The 20,755-nt window shown below is 43.4% G+C and overlaps 2 pseudogenes; both read right to left on the reverse strand.

Moving 5' to 3' along the window:
• Nucleotides 1-509: 509 nt before the first annotated feature.
• Nucleotides 510-15,644, reverse strand: Rfc5-ps1 (replication factor C subunit 5, pseudogene 1; annotated as a pseudogene).
• Nucleotides 10,385-10,499, reverse strand: LOC120099503 (small nucleolar RNA SNORA17; annotated as a pseudogene).
• Nucleotides 15,645-20,755: the final 5,111 nt, after the last annotated feature.

Genomic DNA, 20,755 nt, shown 5'->3' on the forward strand with positions numbered 1-20,755 from the left:
GAACCAAAAAAAAAAAAAGAACTGGTATAGTTGCTGGGATCCAAATTCAGGTCTCTGGAAGAGCAGCGCGTGTTTTTAAGCACTGACACATCTCTCCAGCCCCGGAAAGTATATGTTTTGATGGTCAACTTTATATGTGGGTTCTGTGGCTAAGAACTAATAATATTTGGTTCAAGTTTGAATAAACTGAGATGAAAGGGAAGGTGCAACATGTAAGATCCATAGTCAGAAACTTCGACTGGATGAATTTCCTCAACGGAATTTTCAAGGGAAACTGGAGAACAGGAAGATTGTGTAGCAGTAGATTGTGGTTCTATTTACTAAACGATACACTGGAACTGGATGTTTTTTTTTATCATTATGAAATTGCTCTGTGGATCCAAACAACCACAGAGAGCACCACCTAAATGCCTGGGGAGAGCATCTGTGCCTGGTTTTATCTAGTAGCCCAGGGCAGCATGTCATCCAGTCACCGATGAGTCGGAGGCAGGGGCCAGGCCTTGGAGCTTCTAGGGCTCTGCAACCATCAGGTGTATGGTAACTTGAAAAGCAGCAATAAGGGAGCTCAGCTGTATCTTCTCACTGGCGCCGACAGAAAGTCTGTGCTCAGTGTCTGCCATTTTGGTCAATAAATGTATCCAAACTGAAGATGGAAAGTCAACTCCGTGCACAATCATCTCTGTTGGGATGTCATGCAGTGCCAAGCCCTTCAGAGTCCTTAGCTCCATGATATTTTTGTAGGCAGCGGTTAAGTCTTGATTCAGCATCCAGCTTAGAATGTTGCCTCTGTCTCCTCTGTCACCTTCCCACGGGCCATATTGGAACTCTGCAGAATGTTCAAAGCCCTTCGCATGTCCCCACTGGACAGAGTGACAAGGGCCTTCCTTCCGTCTTCACTTATATCCACGTTCTCTTTTTGTACTACATGTTCCAGTTGAGGAACCATAAGCTTGGGTGTCAGAGGGCCAAATCTTGCACCGTGACTGCAAGGCAGGGATGATCTTGGACAGGTAGTTACAGAGGAGGCAAAACCCAGTATTTTTGTGAACTTCTCAATCACTCATCTCGAGGCATTCTAGGCATCTTGAGTCATGGCGTCAGCTTCCTCCAGGATCACAAGTTTAAACCCTTTCTTTTTTTTTTTTTTTCTTTTTTTTTTTTCCGGAGCTGGGGACCGAACCCAAGGCCTTGCGCTCGCTAGGCAAGCGCTCTACCGCTGACCTAAATCCCCAACTCCTAAACCCTTTCTTGAAGATTGTCCTTTGCTGGCAAAGCTGAGGATTGCCCCCCTAATGATATCGATCCAAGATGGTGGAGCCGAATTCTTTATCTTTGTAAGTTGCTTAGCCCAGGCCAGGATGGTGGATGTCTTTCTTGGCCCTCCCTGGAGGACCATAGAGAAGTAGATGTGGCAGACGGTCCTAACAGATGAACTTTTGAATGGTACTCAGAATGTTCTGTTAAGAAATGAGATCGGCCAGCGTCTGTGGCCGGTACTTCTCAACCCGGGGCAGGGCAGGTTCTGGCCTGGCCGCTGCTGCGAGCCTCCGCTGCTGCGAACAAGCCGCCACAGCTGCCACAGCCTAGCCGGCTGCTGCGAATGAGCTGCCGAATGAGCTGCCGCTGCCATGACTGGCAAATGCTGCAGGCCGGCCACTGACCAGGTACACTCGAGTCCACGGGCAAACCCTGTAAACACCTTTAATCCCAGCACTTGGGAGGTAGAGGCAGGCAGATGTCTGAGTTTGAAGCCAGCATGGTCTATAGAGTGAGTTTCAGGACAGACAGAGCTACACAGAGAAACCCCGTCTCAACAAAACAGACAACAAAAAGAGATCCATCAGGAATGAATTTACTGATTTCAGCGAAGGCCCCATATTTGAGACCTGATTCAAGGAAATTGTGTTGGTTCTTTAAACAATCAGCACTTGTTTATACTGACCGATTTAAACAATGATCTTAAATATTAAAGAAGCATTATTTTTTCTGGTGTGGTGATTGTATGATGATCATTAAATGTTTAAGAGTTAGTACATTTTAAAAAGTGTATGTGTATATGTGGGTATGTATATATGTAAAAATATGTGTTTTTAAAAAATAGCATAATGAAGCCTGTTGTTTTATTACTAACTAAAATATAATAAAATTAATAATAAAATTATTATAAATAAATTGTTGAAGCTGATCTTTCCTTGATTGGGATGGAATGGTTGGGATGAATTTAATAATGAGAACAAAATAAAAGCGTTTTCAGAATCAAAAATAAAGATTATGAGAAATTCTTGGTCAATGAATAACACATTTGAGGTAGAAGAATGTAATTCCAGAAAGGAGTCTGACACAGGGGACGGAAGGACAGGGCTGGGTGCTCGATGGTAGGGTGCTTGCCTAGTATATGCAAGGTCCTGGGTTCAATCCTTAGCACTACAAAAAAGAAGAAGAAAAGGGGGAACATGCACTTTAAGATTTAAGATTTGTGCATTTAGTTGCTGTTAATTACACTCCAAAAACATTAGAAAACAATCAGTGCCAAATTTCCAAAGGAAAATATGAGCGGAATCTAAAACCTACCGAGATTTTAAAGTATCTACTTTGTGGGATAATAAAAATAAAAACAAGGCCTAGTGCGATGGTACTGGCCTTCAATCCCAGCACTTGGGAGACAGGCAAACAGATATCTGTGAGGTCAAGCCTTTCCTCTTCTACATAGCTAGGTGCTGGCCAACTAGGGGTACATGGTGAGACCCTGTCTTTAAAAAATAATAAAACAATAACTTGCATAGCTTAAAATAGCAATTGGGTTGAAGGATGTGGGCAATATTATTAAAACCTATTTAACAATATGGACTATGGCTGAATGAATACATGCATATCTTAATGTTGCATTCTTGGACTTGGGGAAGGTTGTCACCTGGGCTGCAGAGGGGCCTTTATTCAGTGCGGTTTCAGGAGTAAGAACCAACACAATTTCCTTGAATCAGGTCTCAAATATGGGGCCTTCACTGAAATCAGTTAATTCATTCCTGATGGATCTCAAAAAATTCCCTGGTTTATCGATGTGTGCTTGGATGGAATAGTTGTAGTCTGTTTTTGTCACCCTGTATGTATTGAACAGATGTTTGTTTGCATCTTCCCAGGTAAAGTTACAAAGCCCTCATCTTCAGAACACTCACACCATAGGTCATGGAGAATGTAAATGACCACATGAATTAATCTCATGATTATAATGGGGGATAAACTATCCCAGACAAAAAGCAGCATACAGTGTAGTGTTCTATTTGTAACATATGTCTTTCAAGAACAGGCACAACTCACCTTTGCTCTTTTTACATTTGTTTTCTGGGTTAGCATATAAGATTGGGTTTCATGGTGATATCTGCATACAAAATGCAGTTGACTGTGCTCTTCCTACACTGATTCTTTGCCCTCCTCCTTCCTGTCTCCTCCAGCTGATGCCCTTTTCCCCCTAGTTAGTGCACCTTGTGATCTCATATGTAACCCATTACCTACTGTGTTTTCAACCTCACCTAATCCTTCACTCTCATTGTGTCCTTTCCAGCTTTGTAACCTACAAACACACAGACACAGAAAATAACATTTAAATTATTCAATTTTAAAATTATATTACATTTATTTATTTATTTTAAACTTAGGTTCTACATATGAGCAAAACCATGGCATTTATCTTTATATGGTCTCTGTATTTTTCAATTATCTATTTTTATTTTAGTAGATTTGTGTGTGTGTGTGTATGTGTGTGTGTGCGAGCACACGTGCGCGCGTGCGAGTTTTGCCTGCTCATTTGCATGTCTGGTGCCCAAGGAGGACAGAAGAAGACAGTCAGATCCCTTGGAACTGGAGTTACAGAAGGTTATGAGCCCCTATATAATTGCTGGGAATCGAACCTGGTTCCTCTGGAAGAGCAACCACTAACCTATCTTTCCAGTCCTGGTCTTTTTTTAAAGATGAGGATGGTGTTAACCTTTGAAGAACAAAGAAATAGTAGTAGGGAGCAGGAATATTAGGGAAACAGTGGATGCTCTTGAGGATTTCATGGTGCTTTTACAAATTTATAATTTGTAACACTTCTGTGCAATGTATTCAACTGCGCATTTATTTCCTATGTAGGTGTGTGTGTGTGTGTGTGTGTGTGTTCAGGTGTTTGGTTATGCCATTTCTCATTCTGTAAAATGGTACTAACGACTATATCTACTTCATGAAGTTTTAAAAATTATTTCCTTTATTTTTATGTTCTAATATAATTGAATCATTTTGCCCCTCCCTCCAAATCCTTCCACATACCACTCCATGCTCTCTTTAAAATTTGTGGCCTCTTTGGTTTTGCTTTTTTCATGACTTTGGCTTTTGTATGGATCACTGCCTAGTGATAAAACCCTCATTGTGTCAGTATCACTAGTTATATTCCTTCAGCTTCCTGTTTCACAGAAGAGGAAAGAGAGACATACAAAAGGTAAAGCCTTTTTCTATAATAAGCTGTGTTTTCACTCAGGGTTTATTTGAGCGATGCATGTCCTTGAGGAATATGACCAGATTTTTAGTCTAATTTGTTCTTTTAGGATAAAATTGGTTGAACACTGTTACCATTACTTTTTGACTCAATAAATAACTTTTGCACTTTAAAAATTGTATTGTTTGTGCTGGGCAGCGGTTTAATCTCAGAATTTCGGAGGCAGAGGTAGGCAGATGAGTTCAAGGCCGGCTTGGTCTAGAGTGAGTTGAGTTCTAGGACAGTCAGAGCTACACAGAGAAATCCTGGGTTGATAATCAAAGATCAACAACAAATATGTTTGAGATTTTCATGCATGAATACAATGTATTGTCATTGAATCCACCCCTTCTTCCTCCTTCCCACCTCCTACAGTTCACACAACAACTTTTCCCTCTCGACTTTGTGGCCTCTACTAATCTCAGAGTCCAGGCAATGCTCACTCAGGTATGTGGGCATAGGGCCACTAGAAAATGACAGCCTATCACAGACCACAGACAAACACTCTCTCTACCAATTGTCAATAGTTCCTCAGCTAAGAGTATGGCCTTGTGAGGCCCTCCACAGTCCATGCTAGAATTTAAGCTGGTTTGATCATGTGCACATGACATTTTTGGATCATGCAAAATCCTCATCTCAGTGTATGTGACTTTCCCATTTGTTTCCTAGTTGTCCTGTCCCTCTAATGGCAGTACTTATTGTTCCCTAACCTGGCCCTTGAATTATGAGCAAGTTTAGTTCACCAGCTCTCCTCAAAGCCCTATCTGGAAATCCATTTTGTCTTCAGATACATTGCTAGGACCTATAAAATCTGGCTCAAGACCCCCTAATTCTCCAAGTATCCTGCTCACTTGTTAAACACATTTCAAATATTAAAAAACAAACGAGCAAAAAACCCCAGATGAGTTTGATACTCTCCTGGAGTTTTCAGTTAAAGGGGTGGGGATTGGAGGGGGGGAGAAAGGAAACAAATAGACTAAGCTCAGCAGTCAGAAGCTTTGTGAAGTCTGGGGAGATGGCTCAGTGGGTAAGGTACAAATATCTGAGGACACTGACCTCTGGCTTCTACACACACGCATTCATGGGTGGGCTTAATTTGGTGGAAAATAATCGGGTAATGGGTCACCTTATGAACGGGGAATGCTGAAGATTAAGAAGCTGTCATCTACTCCTGGCCAAGGGACCTGCCAGAGAAAAGAGACATTTCTGGATAGGGTGCCGCATGCAGTATGATTGGTTTACATATTTTTGTTGAACACAATTAAATGGCTTATCAAGTTAAAATGTGATATTCTTCTTCCTCTAGGCAAAACTGCTCATCTTTAAAGATCCCAAATCTCTCCCCCTTAAAACACTGTCATTGATAGCAATGGATTTACCTTAATACTCACAAGGACAAAAGAAGGGAGGGCCAGTAAGGCTGCCAAATAGATCTAGCCATACCCATTGGATTTGGTAACCTAACCTTTTGTCCTTCCCAGGGTCCATCTGGAGTCCCAGAAGCATAGTCATATCCATCATACATATTACACTTCCCAAGAACAAGACATGATCTACCCCAGGAGTTTCAGGTTAAACAAAAAGTTCTGCCCAGGACATGGTAATGTCTTTCAAGGCTTGTTCCTAAGAGAACAACATAAAAATTTAGTTCCTTTATAAATTCATTGCCAACAAGAGACATCAACAGACTTAGTCTACCTTTCCTTTATTTTCTCTCCCCTTCTTTCCATCTTGATGGCTTTCTCTGCTTTCCATTAATCTGTCATAGAAGTGAAATTCTATTCATAGGCCACTTACACATTAAAAATTTATTTCCTAGAGCTCCTGCCTAAAAAAATGTAGCTTTCAGGAAAGGCAATGTTCCATTCTATTGTTTCCTCCTAATACCATCCTGTAATGGGATTAATCAAAATGTCTTAAGCTTATCCAACCTGAACGTGGTATCAGGCTTCCCAGAAGATGCAACAGCACTTCTGCAAGTGTCTTGGCTCTATCCTTCATAACTGATGGCGAACAATATGCTTATAAGTAAAACAGGGGGACATGCACCACTACTAATTTTTTTCTATAGCCTTTTCAATGTTCTTCTTACCTATTCATGCACTAGCAAAGTGGCAACTGAGAAGAAAAAAGATTCAGATTCCTAGGCTCCATGTCTAGGGATTTTGATCTAGCAGGTCTGTGTAGGGCCTAGGACTCTATGCCTTTCTCCAAGTGACTCTAATGCTTGTCTTCCTCAGACTACACCAAGAATCACTGGTGGTTTGAGATCACATAGATGACATGTGAGTAGCTGGGACTGAGGTTTCTGAGTTGAGTTTGTGTGTTTAACTTGTTCTGTCATCTGGGAGCTGGCTAAGCCATCTTCAACCAAGTATACCAAACTAGGCACTCACTAGTGAGGACAACCATTTCTAGCAATTTAGCAGTCTTAAGAGCTTGGTAAAGCCTGTCAAGTCAGAGGACTGGAAGGAAAAAATGGCTACCACAAGACAAATGCCCAAATAGATGGTGCCTGGTGGAGAGGAGGAATTATTATTAATCTTATACTATCTTTTCTTGACCACAATGAAAGGAACAGAGGCTCCTAACTCAGTAGCTATCAAAGTAGATTTTATAAAGCAGAAAAGACTGGGGGACACTGACATGAAAGGAGTGGTAGGGACTAGGGTTCTGGATTAGATTTTTATACTCTCATCCCAGAGTCTATGCCAGTCTCCTTCCAATAGTTACATGAAGATCTTTCTTGCTCAAACGGTAACATCTTCCTGCCTCCCCTACCTGACAAATGCTTCTCTAACTCTCAAGGTCTATGTTCAATACAATGTTCTCTATGAGGCCTTCCTGGTGATATGGTAAAACCAGGGATTACCCTAGGAGAGAGTTTCAATTTTAATCATTTAGCAGCCATCCTTTGGGTGTGTTTCAGTGGAGGTGGCAGGATGCAGTTAACAGAGAAAGGAGCTATCTTGTACATTTGTGTTGCAGCATGGCTTTGAACGTGCTAGGAGTGCACAGTACAACTGAGCTATATCCCCAACCTGGTAAGAGATTTTAACTGTTTTGTCCCAAGACCCAAGAGAACGAGTCACTCCCTAACTAAATGTGTATAATCGGGCTAATGGTTTATCATGTAATAGCTTGGAGATTTTGTATTTAGATGAAGGGGTAGGGAGAATGCTAGGAAGTCAAAAATTATTTGAGGAATGCCTTCATAGGTAAATTGCTTGTACTTCAAATTCCCAGATGTGTGTGTGTGTGTGTGTGTGTGTGTGTGTGTGTGTGTGTGTGTGTGCATATATGTGTATGGGTTCAAGTATGTATGTGTAGGCATATCCAGCAAGTATACACATGCATGTGGATGCCAGAGGCAGCATCAGTGTCTTTCTTTATTGCTCTTCACCTTATTTTTGACACAGGGTCTCTGTCTGAAGCAGAGGCTCTGGGATTACAGGCATGTACAACCAGGCCTCATATCTTAAAGTGAGTGCTAAGGCTTGAACTCAGGTCTTCATACTTGGGCAATAAGCATGCTATCAACTGAGCTATCTCCCCCACCCACAAATACTTTTGACCGCTGATCGCAATATAACCCAAAAAATCTGCTCTTTTCGAAGGTGCCTCATAACCGATGTGGGTAGTCTCTTAAGAATTCAGGGCCAGGCAGTGGTGGCGCATGCCTTTAATCCCAGAACTAGGGAGACAGAGGCAGGCAGATCTCTGAGTTTGAGGACAGCCTGGTGTATAGAGCAAGTTCCAGGACAGCCAGGGCTTCACAGGAAAATCCTGTCTCAAAACAAAATAGAAACAAAGAAAGAAAGAAAAGAAAGAAGGACAGAAGACAGAAAAGAAAAAGAATCACAGTTTAAAGCGATATAACTGGATAAATAGCTCCTAGCTTTGTCCAACAGTATCACCTGGAGAGCTTTTAGAGGGAACGAGGCCCAAAACTTACCCAATACTACCTGGTACAAGAGTACATTAGAATCATTGGCCAGTGGGTCTAGACAAATGTAGTTTTACTTCACAGGGATTAATGATATGAAGATAAGGGAAAATATAGGGTGCATTAGGAAATAGGCTAATAGTCTAGTTTGAGATAGATCACACAGCAAGAAGAGATGTCCAACAGAGTGAAACACACTTGTAATCTTAATATTTGGGAGTGAGAAGCAGGAGGATAACTGAAAATTCAAGACTAGTGTATTCTATGCAGTGTGTTCTGGGCAATTGTGGCCTGTATAGCAAAATCCTACTTCAACAACATGAAAAGAGAGGCCAGGAGCAGTAAGTATCTTTAATTCCGGCATGCAGGCTACAGAGGCAGGCAGATCTCTGTGAGTTAGAGGGCAGGGATACATAGTGAGACCTTGTTCTACATCTTCATCTGAAGGCTGCTTGCAGAAGACTAACTTCCAGGCAGCCAGGATGAGGGTTTTAAAGCCCACACCCACAGTGATACAACTACTCCAACAGGGCCATACCTTTTAATAGTGCCATTCCCTGGGCAGAGCATATACGAATCATCACAAAGTTGTAGTATGTCAAAGAGTGTCCACACTTCTTTGCTTGCAAATGTTCATTGCAAATACTTGTTTGTTTGGTATGAGGCCTCTGGCTTCTGCTACTCTATCAATGCTGGGACTCCTTTCAGATATCCTGTTGTTGCCCTGTGTTGTGGAGATCCTGTAGCTTTGGATCTGTAGGTCTGGCCCCTTTATGCACTCCAGCAATTCATCAAATAGGGTAGATGTTGGGGTGGACCAACTCAAAGCCTTGGATTTGGGCCTGAGAAGTCTAAGCTGGTCAGCCTACCTGCCCTCATTCTCTCATGCCCTTGGGATTGGCTTACTAGCACACAACCAGAGGGAGCTCTACCCTTCTGCCCAGGTGAGAGTGGTGCAGAGCTCCCCCCCCCCCCGTATGTTGCAGACAATGAGGGACATAGCCAGTTCTCCCACTTTGATGACCCTGAGCCAGGTTTCCTGCCCAGCATAAGTAGCAAGGACTGAGAGAGGAGAGGAGGGTGTCTCTCTCTCATCTGCAACACTGACTGAAACATGGCAGATAAGTTGCAGGACCAGCTATCCCATGCTTACACCCTCCAGGCTGGCTCACTTCTTCCCCCACCATCAGGGTCAGCTGTACTGTGCTACTCAGGTGAGATTCAGGGCTTGCTCTCCCAAGTGCTGTATCAGATGAGGGAAGGAGCCAGCTCTCCAGCTCTCCTCTCTCCTGATCTTTCTGGGCCAACTCTTTAGCCTGCTGGTGGTGGGGGTGGGGGGATAAAAGGGAGGGGAAAGGATTTTTCTCTTGATGATTTCACCACACAACAGTCAAGAGACAGGGCTGGCTCTCCCATGCTTGTACCCTCAGGGGCCAGCTTGTTAGCAACCTCCATCAGGGCCAGGCAGAGTACAGGGCCTGCTCTCTTGAGTGCTGCAGCTGATGAGGGGCTGAGACATCTCTCCTGTTCTCAGGATCCCAGGATTGTCTCAAGAGTGGTCCCAGGAATGCTATGTTCGTGCATCATGGTGCCAGACCGGGTTCATCTTAAGCATGGTCTCCCCATCAAACCCTGTGTAGCAACAAACTAGTGGTCATCTCAGATTAGCTCCATGTCAGGGCCTCATGGAGTTGATCTAGTGGTTGTCTCAGGCTTGCTCCTCAATCAGGCCTACCCCAGTGGCCCCAATACAAGGGTTGTTTGTCATTGGCTCACTCCTGTCCAGGGCCTGTGGTTCCAGGCGGGATTCTTCTAGATTCTTACTTGCTCCCTACCCTGGGAGACATTTGGGCCTGTGCAGTGTTGTTAGCTCCCTGTCTGGGCCCCTTGGCACCAGAACGGTGGAGGTCTCAGGCTCAAATCTTTCAGGGACTGTTAGGTGACTAATCATTCAGATGTTCACAGGTCAGAACACTGAGTGTAGACATAGCCGCTTTCCTCTCTGCCACCTACAACAGCCCCACGTGCAAAGCCTGTAGGGGCAGACATCATTTAAATGACTGGCTTTAGAATCTAAGCCTGAGATAAGTGCAGGATAGAGGCCTCAATTTACCCATCAAAAAGGACACATGAAACTGTGTGATTCTTACCTCTCTATTTTCTCAAACTCAATATTATAAGACATCTCATAACACATGTATAGCTGCTGAACTGGCTGAAGTGGGTAGAGAAAGCACCATGTACATTATTTAAAGATTATTTAAATATTTTGCAGCCTAAGACACTACAATGACTAAGACACAACTAGGGGAAAGTACTTATCTACAAGAAGTACTGAACTAGATAAAAGTTATTACCATCATCATTTTCATGTTAATTCACAAAACTTAAATCTGTGAATGATGATAGTGCCTAATTTAACTTACTCATAGCAAATACTGCTTTTCTGGACCTGTCAGCTCTCATGCTGCTCTTTCAACTGCTCATTACACGTACAAAGCTAATTGATGTGTCTGCAAGCACTGGTAATTTAGGCCAGTTTCTCAGCACATCATTTCAGTGAATACTGTTTTGTATTAACAGTTTTAATTATGCATACAGTGTGGTGCATGGTTTTCTACACACAGGAAGATAACCCATTAACAGGCTGGATTCTGATCCTTCTTCAGGAGGTACAGGCTTGTGAAGGTTCAGGACAATTCAAACCAAAACTTAAAGGCTCTGGAGAACTTACTTTATACATTGTACTGTGTGCTGGTGTGTTTCTATTTTATGAACTGCTTCCAGAGTTCTGTTGCCATCCCATTTTCTGTCAGGTTTATTTGTGCTATAGGCAGCAGGTGGTTGTAGAGAAAAACAAAACAAAACAAATATCTAAAAATTCCTGTGTTGTTCAGGAAAATTCCACAACCACATCCAATGCTTGTCATGCTGCCTCGGTATCCGGAGTACTGGATTATAGGTGTGAACCAGTATATCTAGCTTAGTAAAGTACTCTTTTTTTTTTCTTTTTTTCGGAGCTGGGGACTGAACCCAGGGCCTTGCGATTGCTAGGCAAGCGCTCTACCACTGAGCTAAACCCCCAACCCCAGTAAAGTACTCTTAACTTCCTTGCGGAGTAATTTACTTAGCCACGAGTTCAAGGTCAGTCTGAGTTACATAGTAATTCCATGCCAGTATGGACTACAGATCAAGACCTTGTGTTCAAAGTCAAATAAACACACACACACACACACACACACACACACACACACACACACACACCTATTTGCAAAGACTGTGTACCTGTTGGTGGAGGGGAAGGAGGAGGGAAAGGATTTCTATACAGATGTTGTATTCTATAATGAGTAATGTCACCTACTATTCTTCATTCCAATATTAGTCAACTAATGCTCGATAACAACCAAGTACAAAATTCAACTGGATGCAACAATTAGCATTTGGTTTTCTACAGTAATCAGTGTTTGTTTGATTGAGAGAGGTTGGAGACTGTGCTTCAAGCTATGTATGGGGCTCACTCACTGCTGCAGGTTGGTTCAAATTTTCTGTAGGTATGTTTACTCTGGGGCACAGGGTAACGCAGAACAGAATGTAGTCATTCTTCTGATAACTATAGCAGTGTCACTATAGTTCTTTGAACTTACTAGGCTGTACTTGCCTGGAATTTAAAGAGATATGTCTGCCTCTACCTCCTGAATACTGATGTAAAAGATATGAGATGCCACACCCATCTGTATTCAACTTTCAGAACGTGTATTAGGCAACATGGCTGAAGAACTAAGATACTCAATAAAGGCTATTCCTGGAATGTACAAAAAGGGATACAAAAGACTATATTCACTAAGCAACTACCGTTCAGTCAGATGCTTCTAGAATCTGGGCAAGCTCCTTTTAAGTAAGTGATGCACGTTTCAAGCACTCAGGTGCTATGCAACATGGAGGTAATGCCTCTGATAAAAGAAAACAGAAGGAGAAGAAGGTGAAAGAAAGGACAGGATTCAAACAGGCAGTTCATGACTAATTCAGCTAGAGGAAGGACGGAATAGCACAAAGTGCCATCAGGAATGAGCACGGCAAGTATATCTATTATAGCACCAAAGTATCACAGAGTCAGGCTGCCTTCAGATTCCTTGCTAGAACAATAAATGAAAAAAAGACTACTATTCAAGTGTAAAAGACTACTATTCAAGTGTTCTGAATGTGCACTAATTCCTGTCTCCAGGGGGCCACAAAGCTCAACACAGTGCGTGTGAGGAGTAACAAAAGCAAATAAATGGAAATTTAAATGTGAAAAGACAAATAGGAAAAAAGGAATCTCCTGGTGATCTTCCCCTTTTAAAAACAAATGCATGTACAAACCAGATGAACCTGTATTCTTGGCAAGTGTGATTCTATTTACTTGAGATGTTGAAGTCTAATATTAAATTATACTCCACATAATGACAGTTTGATCAATGATAGATTACATGTAGTATAGCAGTCCTATACAGTTATATCGCCTACCACCTTCTGGGAAGAGCTGGGGAATGAGGCGCAGAGGACTATGAGCCTGAGTCTCATTTTTTCCCTGTCTTCCGTTAAGCCCAGATGGTCGGAGCTACCTCCCTGGTCTCCAATGTCAACCTCTGAGAGACACCAACCATGTGACAATGGCCACTCACCATACAGTCCCCTAAACCCAGCAACACCATAGGACCCAGCCACTAACATGAATTCCATTCTCTGATAGATCACCACAACCTGATTTTCTGCTCCGGCCATTGAAATTTCTTCTGCACTATTCATTTGTGTCTCTTTTACAAGAAGACCTGAATAGAGACTGGGTGTTTTGTTGTTGTTTGTTTGTTTGTTTGTTTTTAGTTTCTATGTTATCTGTTGTTTTTTTTTTCCGGAGCTGGGGACCGAACCCAGGGCCTTGCGCTTCCTAGGTAAGCACTCTACCACTGAGCTAAATCCCCAGCCCCCCTGTTTTTTGTTTCCTAAACCACAATGAAACATCTGTAGTCCTGGAATGGAAATTTATGTTCAAACGTGACATTTCTCAGAGGGCTTAGTTTTCTGTGGCTGCTGTGTTTCTGAAGGGCCCCGGTGTATCGATTATGCTCCTCGTGCCTGGATGTTACCTCTTGGGTCACTTGTGAACCTTTGTGAAGCACACGACAGAATGTGTTTTCAGAAGGACTCTTTTATGTTTTTCTCAAGTCTAAAAATAGTGACATAATCAATAAAGGCAGACAGTCTCCATAAGATATACTTTTTGCATGAGAAGCCACACAAACCATTTTGGGGTACACTTGAATGTTATATCTTAGCCAATTGTACCTTAAGTCCTGGACCCACAATGCTACAGTGACATCTGAGAAGCAGAGATTGGCATTGAAGGAGGCGAGGCTTAACCACATTTCAAAGTGAATACAAATTGTATAATGACAGTTTCCTTCTTTTCTATGTATTTACAATATTCTCCCTCCTTGTATAAGCAATCATTTTTCCCATCTATTTCAAGAAAGGCACTTTACTTTTATTCTTCTTTAACATTTATTTATTTAGCATGTGCACAGTGTGTGTGTGTGTGTGTGTGTGTGTGTGTGTGTGTTGTGTGTGTGTGTGTGTATGTATGTATGTAAGAGTGTGTGTGTACATGCCATAGCTCATAGTTCATGTATAGATATCAGAAAATAACTTGCAGGATCTTCTTTCACCATGTAGTTCCTGGGGATTTAACTCAGTCAGGCTTGTCAGTAAGCACCGGTTGTTTACCTGTTGAGCTATTTCACTAGCCCCCACATTTTTTATTCTTAGTTAGTTATTTCTTGGTTCTTCCTTTTTCGTCCTCTTTCCTAACTACTTGCAGTTCAGATAATAGCTTAAGACTTTGGTATTCAAGCATTTTCAGGTTAGCATCTTCAAACTTCTGATTATTTTGGTTTGGGAGGTTGGTTTTTCGTTTTTGTTTGTTTGTTTGTTGTTTTTGTTTTTGTTTGTTTGTTGTTTTTGTTTTATTGGGGTTTTTTGGTTATATAAGTCTAAATAATTAAAAGCTTATTGTTCCTAATCAAATATTTCCTCTCTTCTGTTTGAATAATTTGAAGATGACAATTACTGTTCCTAAGAGTTTCCCAGCCTATGTTCTTGAATGTGAAACAATTTTAGAAGCCAAGAGTGCATCCAGAATTATAAGACGACAGTACAATTATCATGTCTCTTCACTTCTCCTGAGATCATGTGTAACTTTTCAATCCAAACTAACACCTTCAAATCGCCTGCTATTTATAAATATAAGTAAATATAAATATAAATTAATTCTGTATATTAGGATGATATATTTCTGATCTATAACTTATGGAAACTTGAAGTGCACTTTAAGAGGAATTCTTTGTATGAGATCATTTTAAAAATTGCCTCCTTAAATATCTCTGGCTGATCTCGAACTCACTATGTAGAGTGTGCTGGCCCCAAACCTCTGATCCAACTACCTGTGTATTTCCTGGCTGCTGAGATTACAGGTGTCTCCATGCCTGGCACAATCTCTCTCTGTTAAAGCCTAGACTGCGGCCCTTGATGCCAAGCCTGGTGACCTGAGTTTCACATGGTAAAAAGCGAACGTGCAAGTTGTCCTTTAATCTCCATATATGCTATGCGCTATAGCACACGTGCATTAACAACAACATTTAAAAGCTACATTGTAGGGAGCATCAATCTGCTGAAATATGTATGATATTTAAAAATAATATGCACGAATTCTGGCAAAGAGTACAGCGAACTAGGTAGTGAGGCCTCCTTCCACCGGGTCCCAGCAAGGCCTGGGCCGGTGCTTGAGCCCGCGGTGGGGGTGGGGAGGAGCGGAGGGGTAGGGAAGGAGGCCGGGAAGCTGCCTCGGTTCAAGTCCTGCCGACAGACGCTGGGATCAGGAACCCTCGTGGCAGCCACACGCAGGGCCACACAGTGATTCAGCAGTGACTCTTTCCCTGCCAATGATGCGCCAGGATGGTGGAGGCCTCTGCGGCTTCCATGACTCCACCGCCACCGCGCGGCACCTTCCTCTCCAGGGTCGGGCCCACGGAGAAGCCCCAGCCAGGCCTTCAAGGACGTCTCCGGGTGGCGGCGGCATGGCACGGTGGAATGACCGCCACCTGAAGACCAAGACTGGCCCTTCTGGGCCCGCGGATCTGCGCAAGAACAGCGGGCCATAGGCAGGAGGGGACTGCCTATGGATGAGCACTCAGACCTGGATGAACAGATGCCTCGATGGGCCTGGACTAAGGTTTGCTGGGCCCTGGGATTGCGTTGAGAGGAACGATCAGTTGTTGGGCTGCGGGTCTTCCTTCTACAGAAGAGAAGCTGAGACGCGGCAACCTTGGATGCTGCTAATCAGAAATGCTGGCCAAGACTTCCCTGCCACCGTAGAAGGCCTGTGTATACGATACGAAAAAGCTGTTCTCCACACCCCCACCCCGGCCCTTTTTAAACTTTTGGCTAAATCTGGACATCTGGCTGTAGAGATTGCCGATGCAGTAAAATAGAGGTAAGAGATCACGTGTGTACCCGAATTTCTACAAGTGATTTTGAAATGGAATTGTTTAGGCTGCCTCTAAAAAGACCCAGGAGCGACACTAGACAGTTAAGAGGTGCCAGTGTGTGACAAAGTAGAGTTAGTGAAAAGACATTTTGTAAGCTATGTTAAAATTTGTAGGAAGAAAAAACCTCTTCCTAACACCACTTAGGAAGTGAAATAAATTATTAATATCCCCACAAAACATGACAGTTGCATGCGTGTGACCGCTGAATGCAGAGAACCGGAAGAGGGGTTAGACCTTGGTGTTGAGAGGGCAGTTTCTGACTGCAGCCTTTGCTAGATGTGCAGTGTATTCACTGCAGTGTACACGTGCTGAGGAAAGGAAAGTGCTTACTGGGAACACCTAGTCTCTAGACTTTTAAGTGCATAACAGACTTGATGTGGTCGTGCATGCCTTTAATTCTAGGCTGAGGCAGGTGGGTATGTATGTTTTGGGTCAGCCAGGGCTATATAGACTTTGTCTCAAAACCGTAAGAACGTGTGCATAATGGACTGGTGGGGTGTCTCAGCATGGAAAGGTGCTTGCCACCAAGCTGGTGACCAGAGTTTGATTTCCAGGATCCACTTGGTGGGAGAAAAGTGATTCACAACTTGTCTTTTAGCCGCCACACAAGTGCAGTGGCACACATGTGTGCACATGCACACAGTAATGCCTAAATGTAAAACATGCACAGCATGGTAAAAATAAGAAGGCTGACATCACTTTTCAGGATTGTTTTATTTCATAGGAATGGTTACACTGGGGAAATGGAGGTTAAACTTGGCCTTTGAGCAGATGACCAGGTGGTGGAGGTGAGCTAGGGCAAAGATTAGTGCTCAGGAAAAGGCACTGTAGCTGTTGGCTGGTTCAAGTTGTCTAGCCTTTGGTTAGGTGTGCATTTCGATTAATGTTGCCAGGCATTAGAAGTAAGTCTCAGAGCCTAAAAGATGTTAGAAGTAGCGAAAGAATCGCTAAAAGTCAGGCTAGTCTTTGGGGGAGGGCTGTCTTCTGGGTGTGGCCTTTGTGAATCTCTTACTAGCATCATCTCCATTTAGGAGTTGTGCAGAGAAGAGGATGGGAGAGAGAAAGGCTGCTAGTGTCCAGAAGACAGCTGTACCCAGGGGTCCCTATGTACATCGTGGTAAAATATTTGTGTTCATCGTGCACAGTTCATTCCTCATCATCTGAATGTAATGTCCTAAAGGAGAGCACATGGTTAAAACTACAGCTAGTGGATATGGTAGAACTGACAAAGAGGGTTCCTCTTGAACGTGGAATCATTAAGCTATGTCTGGACAGTGTGGGGAAATTCATGTTGTTAGGCTGACTGGAGGGACTTTTGGGCTAATATCCTCTTATCAGTGAGTGCATACCATGTGTGTTTTTCTGTGGTTGGGTTACCTCACTCAGGATATTTTCTAATTCAGTCCATGTGCCTGAGAATTTCATGAAGTCACTGTTTTTAGTAGCTGAGTAGTAATCCATTGTGTAGATGTACCACATTTTCTGTATCCATTCCTCTGTTGAAAGGCATCTGGGTTCTTTCCAGCTTCTGGCTATTATAAATAAGGCTGCTATGAACATAGTGGAGCATGTGTCTTTGTTGTATGTTGGAGCATCTTTTGGCTGTATGCCCAGGAGAGGTATAGCTGGGTCATCAGGTAGCACTATGTCCAATTTTCTGATTTCCAGAGTGGTTGTACCAGCTTGCAATCCCACCAACAATGGAGGAGTTTCTTTTTCTCCACATTCTTGTCAGCATCTGTTGTTACCTGAGTTTTTAATCTTAGCCATTCTGACTGGTGTAAGGTAGATCCAGGGTTGTTTTGATGTGCATTTCCCTGATGACTAAGGATGTTAAACATTTCTTTAGATGCTTCTCAGCCATTCGATATTCCTCAGTTGAGAATTTTTTGTGTAGCTCTGTACCCCAATTTTAATAGGGTTACTTGATTCTCTGGAGTCTATCTTCTTGATTTCTTTGTATATATTGGATATTAGCTCTCTATTGAAAGCAGGATTAGTAAAGCTCTTTTCCGAATCTGTGGGTTTCCTAATGACAGTGTCCTTTGCCTTACAGAAGCTTTGCAATTTTATTAAGTCCCATTGTCTATTGTTGATCTTAGAGCATAAACCATTGGTGTTCTGTTCAAGAAATTTTTCCCGGTGTCCATGTGTTCAAGGCTCTTCCCCACTTTTCCTTCTATTAGTTTAAGTGTGTTTTGTTTCCTGTAATGCACATATAAAAAAAACCAAAAACCAAAGCTTTCTTTTAAACCTTTTTTTAAAAAAAGTAACATGCACATCTCTTGAAGCCATCATGCATTGCGTGAAAGCGTACTTGCATTCCTAGCTGCCAAGAGAGAGAAAAAAAATCTTTTAAAGTTTGTGTGGGTCAGCTGGTCCAGAAAAGTACATGTTTGGCAGTCTCACGGATGGACGCACTACGTGCCGCCACGCAGTACCTTTGTGCAGTTCAGGTCCTAGAGCGATTTGCACTCACTGCTCCAACTGGATGCACCCATCCCCAATACACAGGTTGCGCGAAGGCAGCTCAAAGCAAAGGAAGCCACAGGCCCAGCCCTCTCGCCCACAGATCACACAGAGCAGGCCGGACCCCTGGCCTAACTCCTGACAAATCTAATTCCAAGGTTCAGACCACCTCTAAGCAAACCTGGAGGCGCGGGGCAGGGGCGGGGGGGACGTCCACCAAGAAGGAGTATCAGAAAGGCTGGGCTCTGAACCTGAGCGGTTTTGATGTGTAGAAAGCTAAGATCCTCTAGAAAAAGTACCAGAGACCTGGGAGATGAGAGACTCTCTGGACTCGTTGGGGGTGACCTTAGCCAAAATGCCCAACAGTAGGGGAAAGGGAATGGGAAGAGTCTAACGCCAGTAGATAGACAGGGCCTAAAGTGGAGGGGCCGGGTTAACAAGTCACAGTCAAAATATCTGACCCAGATTTATTCCTGTCTAAAAGAACTGCAGGGATAAAAATGGAGAAGAGACTGAAGGAAAGGTGGTCCAATGAGCGGCCTAACTTGGGATCCGTATCGTAGTGGGAGGAGGAGTGGGGAGCAACAAGACCTGACATTGTTACGGAAGCTGTGACTTGCTTACCGTTGGGAGCCTGGCATGGCTGTCCTCTGAGAGGCTCTACCAGCCGCTGACTGAGACAGACAGATACACCCAATGAATGAACTGAAGTCCGAAGTTAGGGACCCTTATGGTTAAATTAGGGGAAGGATTGAAGAAGTTGTACGGGAGGGCGGGCCCCATAGGAAGACCTGCACTCTCAACTAATCCAGACCCCTGGGATTTCCCAGAGAATGAGCCATCAGTCAGGCAGCACACTCCCGCTCGTCAGAACCACCCTCCCCCTACACCTGGTCGGAGCCACCCTATCCCCAGCTCCACACACGTACGTAGCCAAGGGCTGCCTAGGCTGGCCTCAGTGGGAGAAGATGCACCTAATCCTAGAGTCTTGAGGTCCCAGGGAAGGATGAGGACTAGTGGAAGGGAGAGCACCCTAGGAGGCAAAGGGAGGAAGAGATGGGATGAGGAACTGTGGGAGGGGGGATTGGGAGAGGCTAACGGCTGAAACGTAAATAAATAAAAGAATTAAAAAACAAACAAACAGGGTCGTCTCTCTTTTTCTGGCTGGAACCATGAAGGCGGTGCCAGAGAATAAAAAAAAAAAAAAGGTTACTGCTGTGTCAGAAACCCTTAAGGAATTTCAGGGAGGAAAGTGAAGCACCTGCGGAAGTTTGTCCCGAAGGCAAAGAAGCTGCGAAAGGCAAGGAGGAAGTTCTTCTCTGAGAAGGCAAAACACTCTCACAAAGAGTGCAGGCAGATGTTCCGAGATTCCAGTGGCTGGGTGGGGGGTGGGGGGTGGGGGCGGCGGCGGCAAGGAAAGCTGGGCTCTTCTGCGTGTCCACAGAACCAAAATTGACTTTTGTCGTCAGAATCCGAGGTCTCAATGGAGTAAGCCCAAAGATGCGCAAGGCATTGCAGCTGCTTCGTCTTCAGCAGGTCTTCAATGGCCCCTTTGTTAAGCTCAACAAATAACATGCCAAGGATTGTGGAACCATACATTGCATGGCAGGTACCCCAACCCGAAGTCATCTACAAGCGAGGCTATGGCGAAATCAATAAAAAGCCGGTTGCCTCGACAGATAATTCCTTGACTGCTCGATCTCTTGGTAAATTTGGCATCATCTGCATGGAGGTTCTAATTCATCTATACAGTTGGGAAACGCTTCAAGGAAGCAAATAACTTTCTGTGGCCCTTCAAATTATCTTCCCACGAGGGGAAATGAAGAAAAGGACAACTCAATTTGTGGAAGGTAGGAGTGCTGGCAACCGGGAAAAGCAAATAAACAGGCTTAATAGACAGGTGAATTAAGGTGTTGGCCATGGTATTTTTGTAATTTGGTCAGTTAACAAACAATCACAGTTTGGGAGATTGAAACAAAAAGGTCAGGGTGAGTCTATATATTGCTGGCTAGCCTGGGACTCACTGTATAAACTAGGCTGGCTTTGAAATCACAGAATTCTGCCTGCCTTCCCAGCAGCTGGGATTTACCACCCCTTGTCTATGGTCTGTTTTTATTAATATTATTATTATTATAATTATAAAATTTTATTTGTGTGCGATTCGAGTTGAATGCTGGAGTGCACGTGCCACAGTGCATGTGTGGAGGTTACAGGACCAGTCTGGGTAGTCAGAGTCAGTTCTTTGCTTCCACT

The sequence above is a fragment of the Rattus norvegicus genome, chromosome X (assembly GCF_021556685.1).
Source record: "Rattus norvegicus strain SHRSP/BbbUtx chromosome X, alternate assembly SHRSP_T2T, whole genome shotgun sequence".
NCBI lineage: Eukaryota > Metazoa > Chordata > Mammalia > Rodentia > Muridae > Rattus > Rattus norvegicus.